The 16,755-nt window shown below is 45.8% G+C and overlaps 1 long non-coding RNA gene across 1 annotated transcript; it reads left to right on the top strand.

The window, feature by feature from the left end:
* The first annotated feature begins 1,062 nt into the window (after nt 1-1,062).
* Nucleotides 1,063-15,352, top strand: LOC132390860 (uncharacterized). Its single transcript, XR_009511031.1, has 3 exons — nt 1,063-1,077; nt 4,617-4,902; nt 14,576-15,352. It is a non-coding gene; the product is annotated as an uncharacterized LOC132390860 (long non-coding RNA).
* Nucleotides 15,353-16,755: the final 1,403 nt, after the last annotated feature.

Genomic DNA, 16,755 nt, shown 5'->3' with positions numbered 1-16,755 from the left:
ACTCGCTGACTGAAGAAATTCCTCCTCATCTCTGTTCTTAAAGGACGTCCCTCTATTCTGAGGCTGTGTCCTCTGGTCTTACATTCCCCCAACATTGGAAACATCCTCTCCACATCCACTCTATCAAGGCCTTTCAACATTCAATAGGTTTCAATGAGGTCACCCCCCCACCCTTCCACCCACTATTCTGAATTCCAGTGAGAGTGGTCCAGAGCAATCAAACACTCCTCATATGAAAGCCTTTCAACCCTGGAATCATTTTTGTGATCCTCCTTTGAACCTTCTCCAGTGTCAGCACACACTTTCTTAGATAAGTGGTGCAAAAACACTCACAATACTCCAAGTGAGGCCTCACCAGTTTCTGATAAAGCCTCAGCATTACGTCCTTGCCTTTATATTCTAGCCCTCTCGAAATGATTGCTAACATTGCATTTACCTTCCTCACCACTGTCTCAACCTGCAAATTAACCTTCAGGGAACCCTGCATGAGGACCTCCAAGTTCCTTTGTACCACAGAATTTTGAATTTTCTCTCCATTTAGAAAATAGTCTACACTTTCATTTCTGCCACCTAAGCACATGACCATACACTACCTGACACCGTATTACATCTGCTGCTTCTTTGCCCATTCTCCTAATCTGTATAAGTCCTTCTGTAGATCCGCTTCTTCCTCAAACTACATACTCCTCCACCTATCTTCATGTTGTCCACAAACTTGCTCAAAAAGCCATCAATTCCATCATCCAAATCAGACATATAACATAAAAAGAAGCGGTTCCGCGACTAGTCACCGGCAGCCATCCGAAAAGGTTCCTTTTGGCTTCTGCCAATCAGCAAATGCGCTATCCATGTTAGTACCTTTTCTGTAATACCGTGGGCTTGTAGCGATGTGCTACACACAGCGCTGAAATAACGACACGCAGTCGGTAAGTCGTTTCGAGACTAGTTTATTCAAACTTCGCGGCGCTGGCATTTAATCCCTAGCACCCGCCCTCTCTGGGTGGAAATGACATCAGAGGTGCATTACCAAAGTCTCTCCCCGCACGCTGGCTATTTGTGAGCCGGTTCGCCTGCGCAGTAAGTAGTTTGCCACATAACCCCCCCCCCCCCCAGAACTGGCGATACACCCCCCAATGTCTGCAGTCTGGATCAGCCTCTGTTTGGGAGGTCTGCCTTTGTGCTGCAGTGCCTGAACCTCGACCGGCTGTGCCAAGTCCACATGGGCTGGTTTGAGTTGATCCACCGTGAAAACCTCCTCTTTCCCCCCAATGTCCAGAACGTATGTGGACCCATTGTTGCTGATCACCTTGAATGGCCGCTGTAGTGGTGCCTGGTGTCCGCCCCTTCGTACAAACACAAACTTACAGTTCTGCAGGTCTTTGGGTACATGGGTCGGGGTCCGTCCATGCTGTGAAGTTGGTACGGGGGCCAGGTTGCCAAGCCTTTCACGTAGCCTGTCCAGGACAGCTGCGGGTTCTTCCTCTTGCCCCCTTGGGGCTGGTATGAACTCTCTTGGGACGGCCAGGGGTGCGCCGAACACCAACTCGGCCGACGAGGCATGCAGATCCTCTTTGGGCGCTGTGCGAATTCCAAGCAGGACCCAGGGAAGCTCGTCCACCCAGTTTGGTCCTCTCAGGTGGGCCATGAGAGCTGACTTCAAGTGACGGTGGAAGCGTTCCACTAGTCCGTTCGACTGTGGGTGGTAGGCAGTTGTGTGGTGTAGCTGCGTTCCCAACAGGCTGGCCACAGCTGACCACAGGCTGGAGGTGAACTGGGCACCTCTGTCGGAGGTAATGTGGGCCGGTACCCCGAAGTGTGCTACCCAGGTTGCAATCAGTGCCCGGGTGCAGGAATCAGCAGATGTGTCGGTGAGCGGGACCGCCTCTGGCCACCTTGTGAACCGGTCTACCATAGTTAGGAGGTACCACGCTCCTCGGGACACTGTAGGGGCCCACGATATCCACATGAATGTGGTCGAACCTCCGGTGGGTGGGTTCAAACTGCTACAGTAGGGCTTTAGTGTGCCGCTGCACCTTGGCTGTTTGGCACTATGCGCACGTTCTGGCCCTTTCACTGACCTGCTTGTGAAGCCCATGCCACACAAACCTGTTGGAGACCAGCCAGATGGTTGTCCTGATAGATGGGTGCGCCAAGCCATGTATGGAGTCAAAAGCTTGCTGCCTCCAGGCTGCCAGGACGATGGGGCGAGGTTGGCCGGTAGCCAAGTCGCACAGGAGGGTCCTCTCACCTGGGCCTATGAGAAAGTCCTGCAGCTGCAAACCCGAGACTGCGGCCCTGTAGCTGGGCATCTCGTCGGCTGCCTGCTGCGCCTCCGCCAGTGCTGCATAGTCCTCCCCCAGGGACAGGGCCTGGACAGCTGGTCTGGAGAGTGCGTCCATCACGACGTTGTCTTTTCCTGAGATGTGCTGGATGTCCATCGTGTACTTGGAGATGTAGGACAGATGTCGCTGCTGGCGAGCTGACCAGGGATCGGACCCTTTCATGAACTCAAAGGGCAACAACGTGGTGAACAGCCTGCCTTCCAAGAAGTACCTGAAATGCTGGATTGCCAGATACAGTGCCAACAGCTCCCGGTCGAAAGAACTGTACTTGAGTTCGGGTGGTCGTAGGTGCTTGCTGAAGAACGCCAGGGGCTGCCAGCACCCATCGATGAGCTGCTCCAGCACTCCACCGACTGCTGTGTTGGATGCGTCCGCCGTGAGGGCGGTTGGAACGTCCGTTCTGGGATGCACCAGCATCGCGGCATCTGCCAAGGCTTCCTTGGCTTTAACGAAAGCGGCCGGGGCCTCCTCGTCCCAAGTAATGTCTTTGCCTTTACCCAACATCAGGGTGTACAGAGGGTGCATGATATGGGCTGCTGAGGGGAGGAAATGGTGGTAGAAGTTCACCATACCAACAAACTCCTGCAGGCCTTTGACCATGTTGGGCCGGGCAAAGTGGCGGATTGCGTCTACCTTGGCGGGCAGAGGTGTTGCCCCGTCTTTGGTAATCCTGTGGCCCAGGAAGTCGATAGTATCGAGAGCGAACTGGCATTTGGCCGGGTTCATCGTGAGGCCGAAATCACTGAGGCGGGAGTAGAGCTGGCGGAAGTGGGAAAGATGCTCCTGACGACTACTGCTGGCTATCAGGATGTTGTCCAAATAGATGAATGCAAAGTCCAGGTCACGTCCCACTGCATCCATTAGCCACTGGAACATCTGTGTGGCATTCTTCAGGCCGAATGGCATTCGGAGGAACTCAAACAGGCGGAACGGGGTGATGAGTGCTGTTTTGGGGATGTCTTCAGGGTGCACTGGGATTTGATGGTATCCCCGGATGAGGTCTACTTTGGAAAAGATTCTTGCCCCATGCAGATTTGCTGCAAAGTCCTGTATGTGCGGCGCGGGGTAGCGGTCTGGTGTGGTCACCTTGTTCAGTCTGCGGTAGTCACCGCATGGTCTCCAACCCCCAGCTGCTTTGGGCACCATGTACAGGGGGGAGGCCCATGGGCTGTCGGACCTCCGTACGATCCCCAATTCCTCCATCTTCTTGAACTCCTCCTTCGCCAGGCAGAGCTTTTCCAGGGACAGCCTTCATGTGTGGGCGTGGAGGGATGGTCCCTGGGTCGGGATGTGGTGCTGTACCCCGTGTCTGGGCATGGCTGCCCTGAACTGCGGTGCCAGAATCGATGGAAAATCTGTCAGGATTCTGGTGAATTTGTTGTCCGACAGCATGATTGAGTCCAGGTGTGGGGCTGGAAACTTGGCTTCACCCAGGGAGAACGTCTGGAAAGTCTCGGCATGTACCAGTCTTTTCCCTTGCAAGTCGACCAGCAGGCTGTGAGCTCGCAAGAAGTCCGCCCCCAGGAGTGGTTGGGCCACGGCGGCCAGTGTGAAGTCCCACGTGAACCGGCTGACGCCAAACTTCAGCTGCACTGTGCGGGTGCCGTAGGTCCGTATCGTGCTGCCGTTTGTGGCCCTCAGGATGGGTCCTGGCTTCCTGTTGCGTGTGTCGTATCCCGTTGGGGGCAAGATGCTGATTTCCGCTCTGGTGTCAACCAAGAAGCGGCATCCCGACTGCTTGTCCCAGACGTACAAGAGGCTGTCCTGGTGACCAGCTGCCATAGTCATTAGCGGCAGCTGGCCCTTGCAGGGCGGGCGACAACAGTGGGCTCTTGTGCCCCACCGCTGGTGGTAGAAACACCACTGTTCACTGGCCTCCTCACTCTTGCCTCTGTGTTGTGTGTGCCCCCCTGCTGGGCCTGGTCTGGTCCGCTGTTGGGCGTGTGGCCTGGTAATCTGACCAATGGACACCGCGCTCTCCCTCTTGGCTTTCCACAGCACGTCTGCCCGGGCTGCCACCTATCGGGGGTTGCTGAAATCTGCATCGGCCAGCAGCAGATGTATGTCCTCGGGCAGTTGCTCTAGGAACGCTTGCTCAAACATGAGGCAGGGCTTGTGTCTGTCGGCCAGGGCCAGCATCTCGTTAATCAATGCTGACGGCAGTCTGCCTCCCAAACCATCCAGGTGAAGCAGGCAGGCACCCCGCTCACGCTGTGAGAGGCCAAAGGTCTCAATGAGCAGCGCCTTGAATGCTTCATATTTGCCTTCTTCCAGGGGCAACTGTATGAAATCCGCAACCTGGGCGGCCGTCTCCTGGTCAAGGGTGCTCATCACGTGGTAGTAACGCATGGAATCAGAAGATATCTGCCAAATCTGGAACTGGGCTTCTGTTTGGCTAAACCACACTCGTGGTCGTAGCGTCCAGAAAGTCGGCAGTTTTAGTGAAACTGCGTGAACAAATGAAGAGTCGGTCATCTTTGGTCCAAATCCTGTTTGGACCGTCAGGGTCACCAATGTAATGATGTGCTACACACGGCGCTGAAATAACGACACGCAGTCGGTAAGTCGTTTCGAGACTAGTTTATTCAAACTTTGCGGCGCTGGCATTTAATCCCTGGCGCTCGCATTTAATCCCTAGCGCCTGCCCTCTCCGGGCGGAAATGACGTCAGAGGTGCATTACCAAAGTCTCTCCCCGCGTGCTGGCTATTTGTGAGCCGGTTCGCCTGCGCAGAAAGTGGGTCGGCACAGGCTCTTAACTTTTTAAGCAACTTTATGTGTGGCACCCTCTCAAAGGCTGAAAATCCAAATACACAATATCCACTGATTCTCATTTATCTATCCTGGCTGCTATTTCTTCAAAAAATTCCAACAGATTGTTCGGGTAAGATTTTCCTTTCAGGAAACCTTGCTGACAACAGCCTATTTTATCATGTGACTCCAAGTACCCCGAAACAACACCCTTAATAATTGACTCCAATAACTTCCCAAGCACTGAGGTCGAACTAGCTTCACACACTTCTGCCCACTGACATTGTCGAACTTCCAGCATGTTGCTAGTGTCTTCCACAGTGAAGACTGATACCAATTACTTATTCAGTTATTCTGCCATTTCCTTGTTTCCCATTACCACCTTGCCAGCTTAATTTTCTAGCAGTCTGATATCTACACTCACCTCCCTTTTACACTTTATATATCTGAAGAAATTTTTAATATCCTTTTTAATATTATTGGCTAGTTTACCCTCTTATTCCATCTTTTCCCTCTTTATGACTTTTAGTTGCCTTTTTGGTTTTTAAAAGCTTTCCAATCCCCTGACTTCCCACGAGCTTATTGTTCTATTGTATACCCTCTCTTTGGCTTTGACTTCTCTTATCAGCCCTGGTTGTGTCATCCTGTCTTTGTAATACTTCTTTCTTTTTGGGATGTATATATCCTGTAATCTGAATTGCTTCCAGAAATTCCAGCTGTTGCTTCTCTGCCATCATCCTTGCTGGTATTCTTTTTCAGTCAATTTTGGCCAGCTCTCTTTACTCCACTGTAATACTAATATACCTGACTTTAGTTTCTCCTTCTCAACTTACAGGGAGAATTCTTTCATATTGTGATCACTTCACCCTAAGGATTCTTTTACCTTGTGCTCTCTGATCATTTCCAGTTCATTGCACAACACCCAATCCAGAATTGCTGATCCCCTGGTGGGCTCAACCATGAGCTGCTCTAAAAAGCCATCTCATAGAAATTCTAGAAATTACCCTCTTGGGATCCAGCTCCAGCCTGATTTTCCCAATCTACCTGCATATTGAAATGCCCCATGACTATAGTAACGTTGCCCTTTTGACATGCATTTTATATCTCCCATTGTAATTTGTGGACCACACCTTTACTACTGTTTTGGTGTCTGTATATAACTCCCATCAGGGTTTTTTTTATCCTTATGGTTCCTTAGCTCTACCCACAAGGATTCAACACCTTCTGATCCTGCCACCAATGATTTGATTTCACTTTTTACCAACAGAGCCATATCATCCCCTCTGCCTTCCTGCCTGTCCTTTCAGTACAATGTGTATCCTTGGATGTTAAGCTTCCAGCTGTAATCTTCTTTCAGCCATGACTCAGCGATGCCCAGAATGTCAGACATGCCAATCTGTAACTGTGTTACAAGTTCATCTACCTGATTCCATATACTGCGAGTATTCAAGTGTAATAGCTTCATTCCTGTATTCACCCTTTTCAATTTTGTCTGCCTTTTGCATTGTACCTCATCCTGTCGACTGTAACCTTACCCTATCATCAGTCTCTCCTTGCTACCAGTTTGACTACTCACTGTCTCTTATTGTAAACCAACTACAGTACCTCATCCTCAGCACTATCACTCTGGTTCCCAACCCCCTGGCAAATTAGTTTAAGCATTCCTGAACAACTCTAGCATACCTACCCAGAAGGATATTGTTCTCCCTTGGGTTCGGGTGTGACATGTCCCTTCTGTACAGGTTGTACCTTCCCCAGACGAGATCCCAGTAATCCAAAAATCAGAACCCCTGCTCCTTGCACCCATCCTCAGCCATGCATTAATTTCCCAAATCATCCGAATCTTACCCTCACTGGGCAGCAATCCAGGTGTACCACCCCGGAGATCCTGTTTTCAGATTTCTACCTAGCTCCCTCAAATCTCTCTTCAGGACCTCCTCACCTCCCCTACCTATGTCGTTGGTACTGCTCACCCTCCTCCTTTAGAATGCCGTGGACCAAGTCTAAGATGATCCTGACTCTGGCACCTGGGAGGCAACGTACCACCTGGGTGTCCCCATCACACCCACAGAATCTCATTTCTGTTCCCCTAACTATCATCACTGCAGTACTCTTCACCTCTCAGCCACAACACCAGAGTCAGTGCCACAGTCCTGGTCACTGAGTCTCCCCTGGTTGGTCATCCACCACAGAAGTATCCAGAGTGGTGTACTTATTATTGAGGGGTCCATCCAGGGCTTCTCATTGGGTAAGACTCTGAATGATTTTTGTGGGACACACTCAACTACAACTGTTTTAATAAAGTTCGTGGCAACATGGTGTATTCACTCAGATGAATCAAAGCAAGCCTGTAGCCGCTCCTTTGTCTCTGGCGACCACCTCTTTGCTGTCCTAATCTCTGGAGCTTTGCTGTTTAGCCACTGCTTGTGTGCGAGTAGGAGAAGGAAAGCCACATGATCAGATTTACTGAAATGTGGTCTGGGCTTTGAACGGTAGGTATTCCTTATTTTACTATAATAGTGGTCTAGTGAGTAGGGACTTCTCATGCTACAGGTTATATGCTGATGGTTATTGGGCAAGGTTTTCTACAAACAAGCCCCGATTATGATCTGCAATGCATAGGTTTAGGCATCATGCAGTATCTTGCCCTTGATTATAGTTGTGGTATGAGGGGATGACTGGGGTGGGTGTTGAGTCCAAATGCCAAGAAGAGTTCCTATGAGGGACTATTACATCAACCTTCTGTATTGCTGGCAATGTACATTTCCCTTTATGCATCCATGTAAATAAGTACATTGTACACAATGTAAGTAAGGCCTCCTTTATATTCTGGAAAGGCAGGCTTCATCTCCGTTAGAACACAAGCACCTAAGAAGCAAGACAAGAAGTTCATTCTACTTCTCAAATCTGATCCAACATTAAATTGGAACATTTCTACTGCAATTCCATTTTTGTGCTACATCCCAATATGCTTTGATTCTTTTAATATATTTGAAAACAATAACTGAGCCTTCACAAAAAAATCCAAAGATTCACCACGTTTTGTCTGAAGAAATTTCTCTTCCTCACTATCTTAAATGTGCTCCCTTTTATTTTGAGATTGTGACCCCCTAGTCCCTTGCTTAGCCATGTGAATCATTCTTTCTGCCTCTAAACTGTGAAGCCTTCTAAGAATTTTGTATGTTTCAATGACTTCTCCTGTCACACATTGAGACTCCAGAGAATAGAACTCTGTCCTACTCAATCACTTCTCATATAACAGACCTGACAGCAAGGAACCAGTCTTGTCAATCGTCAAAGCAATCTATCAATAGGAGGTATATCCTTCATTGAAAATGGAGATACAATTCAAGGTGTGGCCTCTCTAAGACTGCATATAAATAGAGTAAGGCATGTTCATCCTGGTAATTAAATCCTCTTGCAAGTTCTGTCTAATTATAGTAAGATAACTTGATTCTCACATTCACATTCTTTTACATGGCTCATGATAAGATTTGTTTCATTGCAAGATAATGTATAAATGAGTTATATATTGAATCAAAACCCACTTGTCTTTCTCCTTTAAACTCACCAGAGTAAGACCTGAAGTGAAATATTTACATTTTAAGGAACAGAATAGCAGTGTGTGCTATCTACAAGATACACTGCAAGAACACACCAAAGTTCCTAAGGCAGTGCCTTGCAGACCCACGACTACTACCATCTAGAAGGACGAGAACAGTAGATACCTGGGAACCCCACCACTTGGGAATCCCCCTCCAAGTCACTCACCATCCTTCATTGTTGCTGGGTCGAAGTCATGGAATTCCCTCCCTAACAGCACTGTGGGTGTACCTACACCTCAGGGACTGCAGTAGTTCAAGAAGGCAGCTCATCACCATCTTTCAAGGACAACTAGGGATGAGCAATAAATGCTAGTTTAGCTGGAGATGCTCACATCCCATAGATGAATACATTAAAAAAAAACAAACACTAGACTGAAATCTACCGATACCACACTACCATTAAGTTCACTTTGCATTGCAAAAATGTTAGTTTTTAGCCTTTGCTCATTAAACTGGGATGTCACAGGCCTGGATTTAGGATTGAAGTGGGGAAATTTGTCTTTGGTTACATGATGGCTTCTTCTTGCAGTCTAAAGATATGCCAGTAGCTGGTCATTGTAAATTGTGCTGTGATTAGGCTGTTAAATAGGTGGGTTGCTGGGTGGTGCGACTCATTGGCTCAGATGGGCCTGTTCTGCGTTGTATCTCTAAATGATTTGAATGCAGGTCAGTAGCGTAACTATACTTTCTTCAACTTTTAAAATTCAGTTTCAGGAAATGAATAACAATGCATGCACGCTATCTATTTCTACCCCACAGCACAAAAGAAGACCGTAATACCAGTGCTGGCTCTTTGGAAGAACTATCCAACAAGTATTAGTTCCCTGTTCTTTTTCAATCATCCTGCAAAGTCTTTTAGCAATTTACTCTTTTGAAAGTTACCACTGAATCTGGTCCCGCTGATCTTTCAGAGAGTAAATGCCCGATCACAGTAATTTGCTGTTTAAAACTCTCCATATCTGACCTATGGCTCTTTACTAATTATATTAAATGTCAGCCCTCTGGTTAAGATTTATAAATTATTCCACTAGATTGGAACATTGCATGCTCCTTTATTTAAGGAGAGAGAACAAAGATGAGTTAGAGAAGCAGAGAGATACAGATGGAGGCAGAGAGTGATAGAGAGAGGGTGAGGCAGGGAAAAAGAACAGGAAATTATAGATGTTAATTTAACATCTGTTCTGGAAAAAGTTGTTGTAATCCACGACAAAGTGACTGAGCGATTTCAGAAATTTAAGCTGATTTCGAAAAATTTAGCCCCTGGCTCCCTTGCTTTTGTTCCTTATGTGTCTTATTTACAAAGCCAAGGATCCCATATGATCTGAACTTTCTGTATTAGCACCTATATACAGGCAGAAATAGATGAATTTGGGAAGGGTCATTATATCACATTGAACTTTTTGAGGAAACAGCTAATTTCAAATGCACCTCTATATACTGTATGTGGTTTACGTAGACTTCCATAAGGTTTTCGTTGTTGGGGAGATCATCTGTTTTGGATAAATATTCAAAATCATTGTTTAAAATAAAAGTATTATAATTACTATAAAAATGTAAAGGGCTAGAATAGCACATATTTCTCTCTCTTTTTCTCTCTCTCACATATACACACTTTCTTAGAAAAAACTAAATTAAGTTAAAAGAAATGATTTGCCTTTCTCTGAGTAGCCCTTTCTCTCATTGATTTCAATGGCCTGAAAAATACTGGCACTAAGGTAACTTGGCTTCAATTCAGTTTTCTAGCCTAACATTTCCATGAGGAAACCAACAATTGTCCAGTGGTTATTATTTTACACAGCTGAAGGCTATGCTATCATCTCTATTTGGGGATTGCCTAGTTATAGGTATATCTTCTGATAGATCTTAAGGATCTCAGTGGAAGCTTTGTCCCAGTGCTTTACTTAAGAATATATTACTCAAAATTAAAATTTGTGGAATCAACTATCTGATTATAGGTCAACTAACTTCCCCTCCATTGACTATGTTTACATTTCCTGCTATATTGGAAAATCAACCAATTTACTCAAGAACCCCTCCCACACTGGTCATTCTCTCTTCTCAACCTTCTCTTCTTAGACAGAAGATACAAAAGCTTGAAACCACTTACTACCAGATGACCAGATTCAAGGTCACCTTCTACTCGGGTGTTATCACACTCTTGAAAACTCTCACACACTAAAGGAATTCATACACTAGTGGAATTCTTGATCTCTCATGGTCTTTGCACTTTATATGTCTACTTGCACTTAGCTTTAACTGTAACACCAAATTAAAATCATCATCGTGGCTTGGCTTTGCGAACAAAGATTTAGGAAGGGGGCTGCCCACGTCTGCTGCAGGCTCGCTGGTGGCTTACGAGGCCAATATGGGACAGGCAGGCCCGGCCGCAGTGGCTGCGAGGGAAAATCTGTTCTGGGTTTGGTGCTGCTTTGTCATGGTTCTTCCTCCTTCTCCTTTTGTCCTCAAAGCCAGCCCTACATGTGTTCTCAAAGGAGGAGACAGACTGGTGAATGGTGTGTTGCCAGTCCTTGAGATCGGAGGCTAGAGTAGACCACTGGCAATGGTCAATGTGACAGGCATCGAGGGATTTCTTTAGAGAGTTCTTGTACCTCTTCTGCGGTGCCCCCTGTCGCCTCAGGTTGAACAGGCTGCCTCGGTGCAGTATCAGATGGAGACACCGTCCTCATCATCAAGGTCTTCTGTGGCTCTTTTGAGCATCATGCTGAAGAAAATGGTGAAGAGAGTTGGCACGAGGACACAGCCTTGCTTAACACAACATTGGGAAGGGCTCTGAGATGTCATTGTTGGCCATGCTGATCTTCACGTGGCTGGATGACCAGCTGGGGTACTTTGGGGGGCATCGCAGTCATTCCATGTTTTGCCACAGACTTTCCCTGCTCAGAGTGTTGAACGCTTTGGTAAGGCTGACAAATGTCATATACAATCCCTTGCTCTATTCCCTACATTTCTCCTGGAGCGGCCTGTGAACAAATACCATGTCGGTGGTGCTCCTGTTGGCTCTGAAGCCACGTTGGCTCTCTGGGAGATGTTCTTCTGCAATGATGGGCACCAGTCTCTTCAGGAGTACTCTTGCAAGGATTTTTCCTGTGAGCTATCCCCTGATAGCTGGTGCAGTTGGACTTTCCTCCTTGTTCTTATACAGGGTGATGATGACTGCATCACGGAGGTCCTGTGGTAGTTTGCATTGTTACCAGCAGCAGTCAAAGAACTCATGGAGTTTGGTGTGTAACGCTGGGCCCCCATGCTTCTAGATTTCTGGTGGGATTCCATCACCTCCTGCTGCCTTGCCACTTTTCAGCTGCTCTTTAGGCCTTGACAGTCTCTTCTAGGGTTGGAATCTGTGTCAATTTCTGTTTTCTCTGGCTGTTGTGGGATACAATGAATTGCTGAGTCTTGGACCACTGAAGAGAGTCCGGAAATGTTCCGACCACCGGTTCAGGATGGATGCATTGTCTGAAAAGAGCGCCTGGTTGTCTGCACTGCGCAAGGGACTCTGGACCCAGTGTGAAGGGCCGTACACTGCTTTCAGGGCTTCATAAAACCCTCTGTAGTCACCGGTGTATGTGCAAAGCTGAGTTCTCTTTGTGAGGATGGTCCACCACACGTTCTGAATCTCTCAAAACTTGCACTGGAGGTTGCTGCATACAAGGTGGAAGGTTGCTTTCTTATCAGGACAAGACAGCTGAGCAAGGAGTGCCTGGTGGGTGGATCTCTTCTTTACCAGCAATTCTTGGATCTCCTGATTGTTTTCATCAAACCAGTCCTTGATAAAACCTAGGTAATTTCAGCAAAGTACAAGCCCTTTAGTCTATGATGTTGTGTTGAACATTTAGCCTAATCTAGAGTCAATATAACCCTTTGCTCCTACATAGCCCTCCATTTTTCTTTCATCTATGTGCCTATCTAAGAGTTACTTAAATTTCCCTAATGTATCTGCCTCTACTACCGTCCCTGGCAGCTCATTCCATGCACCCACCACTCTCTGTGTGAGATCCTACCTCTGACATCCCACCTGTGCTTTCCACCAATCACCTTAAAATTATGCTTCCTGGTATTAGCCACATCCTCCCCTTATCATCTTACATGCCTCTATCAGATCACCTCTCATCCTCCTTCACTCCAAAGAGCAAGTCCTAGCTTGCTCAACTTATCCTTTTCAGACAATCACTCTAATCCAGCAAGCATGCTGGTAAATCTCTTCAGCACCAACTTTAAAGCTTCCACATCCTTCCTATAATGAGGCGAACAGAACTGAACACAATATTCCAACAGTAGACTGACAAGGATTTTATAGAGCTGTAGTATTACCTCATGGCTCTTGAATTCAGTCCCCAGACTAATGGAGATCAACATACCGTACGCCTTACTAGTAAGCCTATCACCTTGAATGACAACTTTGAGAGATCTATGGATATGGACCCTAAGATTCTTCCATTCCTCCACACTGCTAAGGATATTGTCTTTAACCCTGTATTCTGCTATCAAATTTGACCTTCAAAAGTGAATCACTTTACACTTTTCCGGTTTGAACTCAGCCCAGCTTGGTATCCTGTCAATGTCCCGTTGTAACATACAACAACCTTCTATGCTATCCTCACTATCCACGGTATTCTGCATTCATTTTTAACTGTCTCAGTGTTTGTATAAACGGCATGATCTGCCTGGATGGCTCAAAAACAATTTTTTTCATGTACTTTGGTACACGTGACAATAAACCAATACCAAGTCAGTCGAGTTGGGGGAATCTCACTTCCTTGGATAGATTGCACAGGCCACTCCCACCGGAGCATTGAACCATCGTCAATGCTCCACTGCAGGAAGTAAACCAACTTCAGGCAAACTATCCACTTTTTCCCTTGTGGAAGCTTTCTTCAGATTTGGTCTGCGCACAGCATACTCAGGGTCTAGGCATAGGCAGGGTCCTGCCTTGGGCAGAAAATTGAAGGAAAAACAGCACAGTCCAGTTTATAAATCACTTTCCCTCCAAAATGATGCACAAGTGCCTATCTGTTTCTCTCCAGATCATTGCACTTTGCTCTTTCAGTTATTGCTTCAATTTTACAGCTTTCATGACAATTTAAATATCTCTCTACTTCTCACCTGATGGATGCCTGTTTCAACTCAGTCTTTCTCTGCCACAAAGCACTGTAAGTTGTGCTCATGTATGAAGATCACATGTGGTGGGGTATTTTGTTGAGAAGGCCAACATGGCCAGGTATTGTTTCGTCAGCAGATTCTGAGGCCCTGTCCTTAGACTACTTTCGTAGCTTTTTGATGATAATCCGATACAGCCTTGTGCAAATGGATCCTCAATTTCCTCACTTGCAGACCCCAGTCAGTTCAGATTGGCAACAATATCTCCACCACAATCACTATCACCACAAGGCTGTGTGCTTAGCCCCTTGTTCTACTTGCTTTTACACTTATGACTTGGAGGCTAAGCACAGCTCCAATTCCATATTTAAGTTTGCTGATGATACCACAGATGATGGCCAAATCAAAGGTGGTGACAAATTGGCATATAGGAGGGAGATTGAAAATCAAGTTGCCACAACAACAGCCTCCCAGTCAGGGCAGCATTGTAGCGTAGATATTAGCTTGGCGCTAATTCAACTTGAGGCATTCCCAGCTTCCGAGTTTATTTGTGATGCATCCTGTAAGAGTGTGTGGGTTTCCTTTGGGTGCTTCAGTTTTCTTTCAGTCCAAAGACGTGCTGATTAGCAGTTCATCATAAATTGCCCTGTGATTAGACTAGTGTTAAATAGGTAGGTTGCTGGGTGGTGCGACTTGTTGGGCCAGGAGGGCCTGTTCTACACTTTTTTTCTAAATAATAAGATAGAACTAATTATTGATTACAGGAGGAAGAAATTGGTGTTCATCGGCCAGTGCATATTAAGGGATTGGAGGTGCAAAGGACCAGTAACTTAAAATTCATTGGCGTTACCATATCAGAGAATCTGTCCTAGGACCGACACATAAGTGCCATTTCAAAGAAAGCATAGCAGTGCCTCAACTTTCTTAGAACTTTGCGTAGATTCAGCATGCCATCTAAAACTTGGACAAAGCTCCATTGATGCACAGTGGAGAGTATTGCATCCCAGCCTGCTGTGGAAACACGTGCCCAAGGGTAGAAAAGCCTACAAACTGTGTTGGATATAGCCCAGTTCATCACAGGAAAAGCCCTCCCCACCAGACAGAGAGTATATCTACAAAGAGCCACAAGAAAGTAGCATTCATCATCAAGGACCCCCTCCAGGCATCTCTCTTCTCACTGCTACCATCAAGAAGGATGTACAGGAACCTTAGTTTAATATCACCAAGTTCAGGAACAGTTACTACACCTCAACCATCAGGCTCCTGAATCAAGGTGGACATCTTCACTTATTACAACACTGAACTGATTGTTGAACACAACCTGCTGACCCACATTCAAGGACTCTATAACTCATGCTCTTAGTATTTACCTTTCTATCTGTCTGCCTGTCTACTTGTTTGTTTATTATTATTACTTATTTCTTGTATTTGCAGTTTGTTAGTCTTTGTGTGTAGTTTTTCATTGATTCTATCGTACTTTGTTCTAGTGTGAATGCCTGCAAGAAAACCTATCTCAGAGTTGTATTTGGTGACATACTGTATACTGCTTTGATAATAAATTTACTTTGAACTTAAATGTAATTAAGAATAAATTAAATGGTTATGAATTGTTATGAATTAAAATAGAGGTAAAGAATCAAGCAACCTACCTTCCCGTACTGTTTTCAATGTGACCGTTATGCACACCAGCATACATATATTGTTAGGCATTGGAAAAGATACATCTCTCAAATGTGGACAAAACACTACAGAGAATATCCTGATGGGTTGCATTTCAGCCTGGTATGTCCACTGCTCTGTTCCACACTACCTTAGACTGACTACTATACTTTGTAGCATTCCATTGTTACTGTATTTATTGTTATACTCTATTTATGATAACTATGTTTACTGAGATCTTCATACCAACGAGGAATTACATTGTACCCTGTTAACAATGAACTAATTGAATCTGAATTAGATTCACCTGCCCTATTACCTCTGCCCTTTCAACTGACCAGCAACCCAAACTCTCCTTCCAGGTGAATCACCTGCAATTTATCTGCCTTAGTGTACTATATTTGGTGTGCATGATGTGGTCTCCTCTGCTTTGCCAGAATCAAACCCAGGTTGGGTGACAACATCACAGCGCACCTCTGTTGAGTGCGTAAGGGTCACTTGTCACTTTAACTCTCCACCCTACAACTACTCTGACCTCTAACTTCTTACAATTGCAAAATAAAAGCAAAGTTCAAGGAATGGTGCTTCATCTTCATCTAGCCACATTGGACTCAATAATAAATTCAATAATTTCAGATAGCTAGCCTTTCCAGGCTGAGTCAGAATTGACTGTTTTGATACAATGACAATGAGCTGTGATGGCTATCTCCACAGATGTCTCCTGACCTACTGAGTCTTTGTAACACTCTCTTTTATTTCAGACTTCCATTCACTGTGGTGTTCTGATCCTCAGATTTCAAGCACTTGTTTTCATTTATCTTTCTGTCTGTACAACTCCTTCACAAAATTCAACTCTAGTTGCCAAGTCTTCAACACCCATGATCAGATGGCAGCAGCACTGTTCTTTGTCATCTGAATTTTTTAGGTTTCCACTTTATCACAATCATTCTCTCTATTCTGTCTAACCTTTCCCCTCTCTGCAGCTTAAAACATGTTTCCTTTCTCATTTTATCCAGTTCTGATGAAAGGTCATTGACCTGATGAAATTTCCTCTCCACAGATGCTGATTGACCAGCAGTGTATTTTCAGCAACTTTTGGTTTGAACTGAAGGGCTAAATATGAACTACATCCAGTTCTGCAGTTACTCACTCAAGCCAATGTCAAATGGTCTAAACTTTCTTCTACTTCACACCTACTTATTACAAAAAGATGTAAAAAAGGAAAACACAAGTATCAGTTCTGACTACAGAAATTCCTATTATTGGCAACAACTGAAAACAGGTT

The sequence above is a fragment of the Hypanus sabinus genome, chromosome 3, assembly GCF_030144855.1.
Source record: "Hypanus sabinus isolate sHypSab1 chromosome 3, sHypSab1.hap1, whole genome shotgun sequence".
Lineage (NCBI taxonomy): Eukaryota > Metazoa > Chordata > Chondrichthyes > Myliobatiformes > Dasyatidae > Hypanus > Hypanus sabinus.
This window is presented reverse-complemented; position numbering and strand designations above follow the sequence as displayed.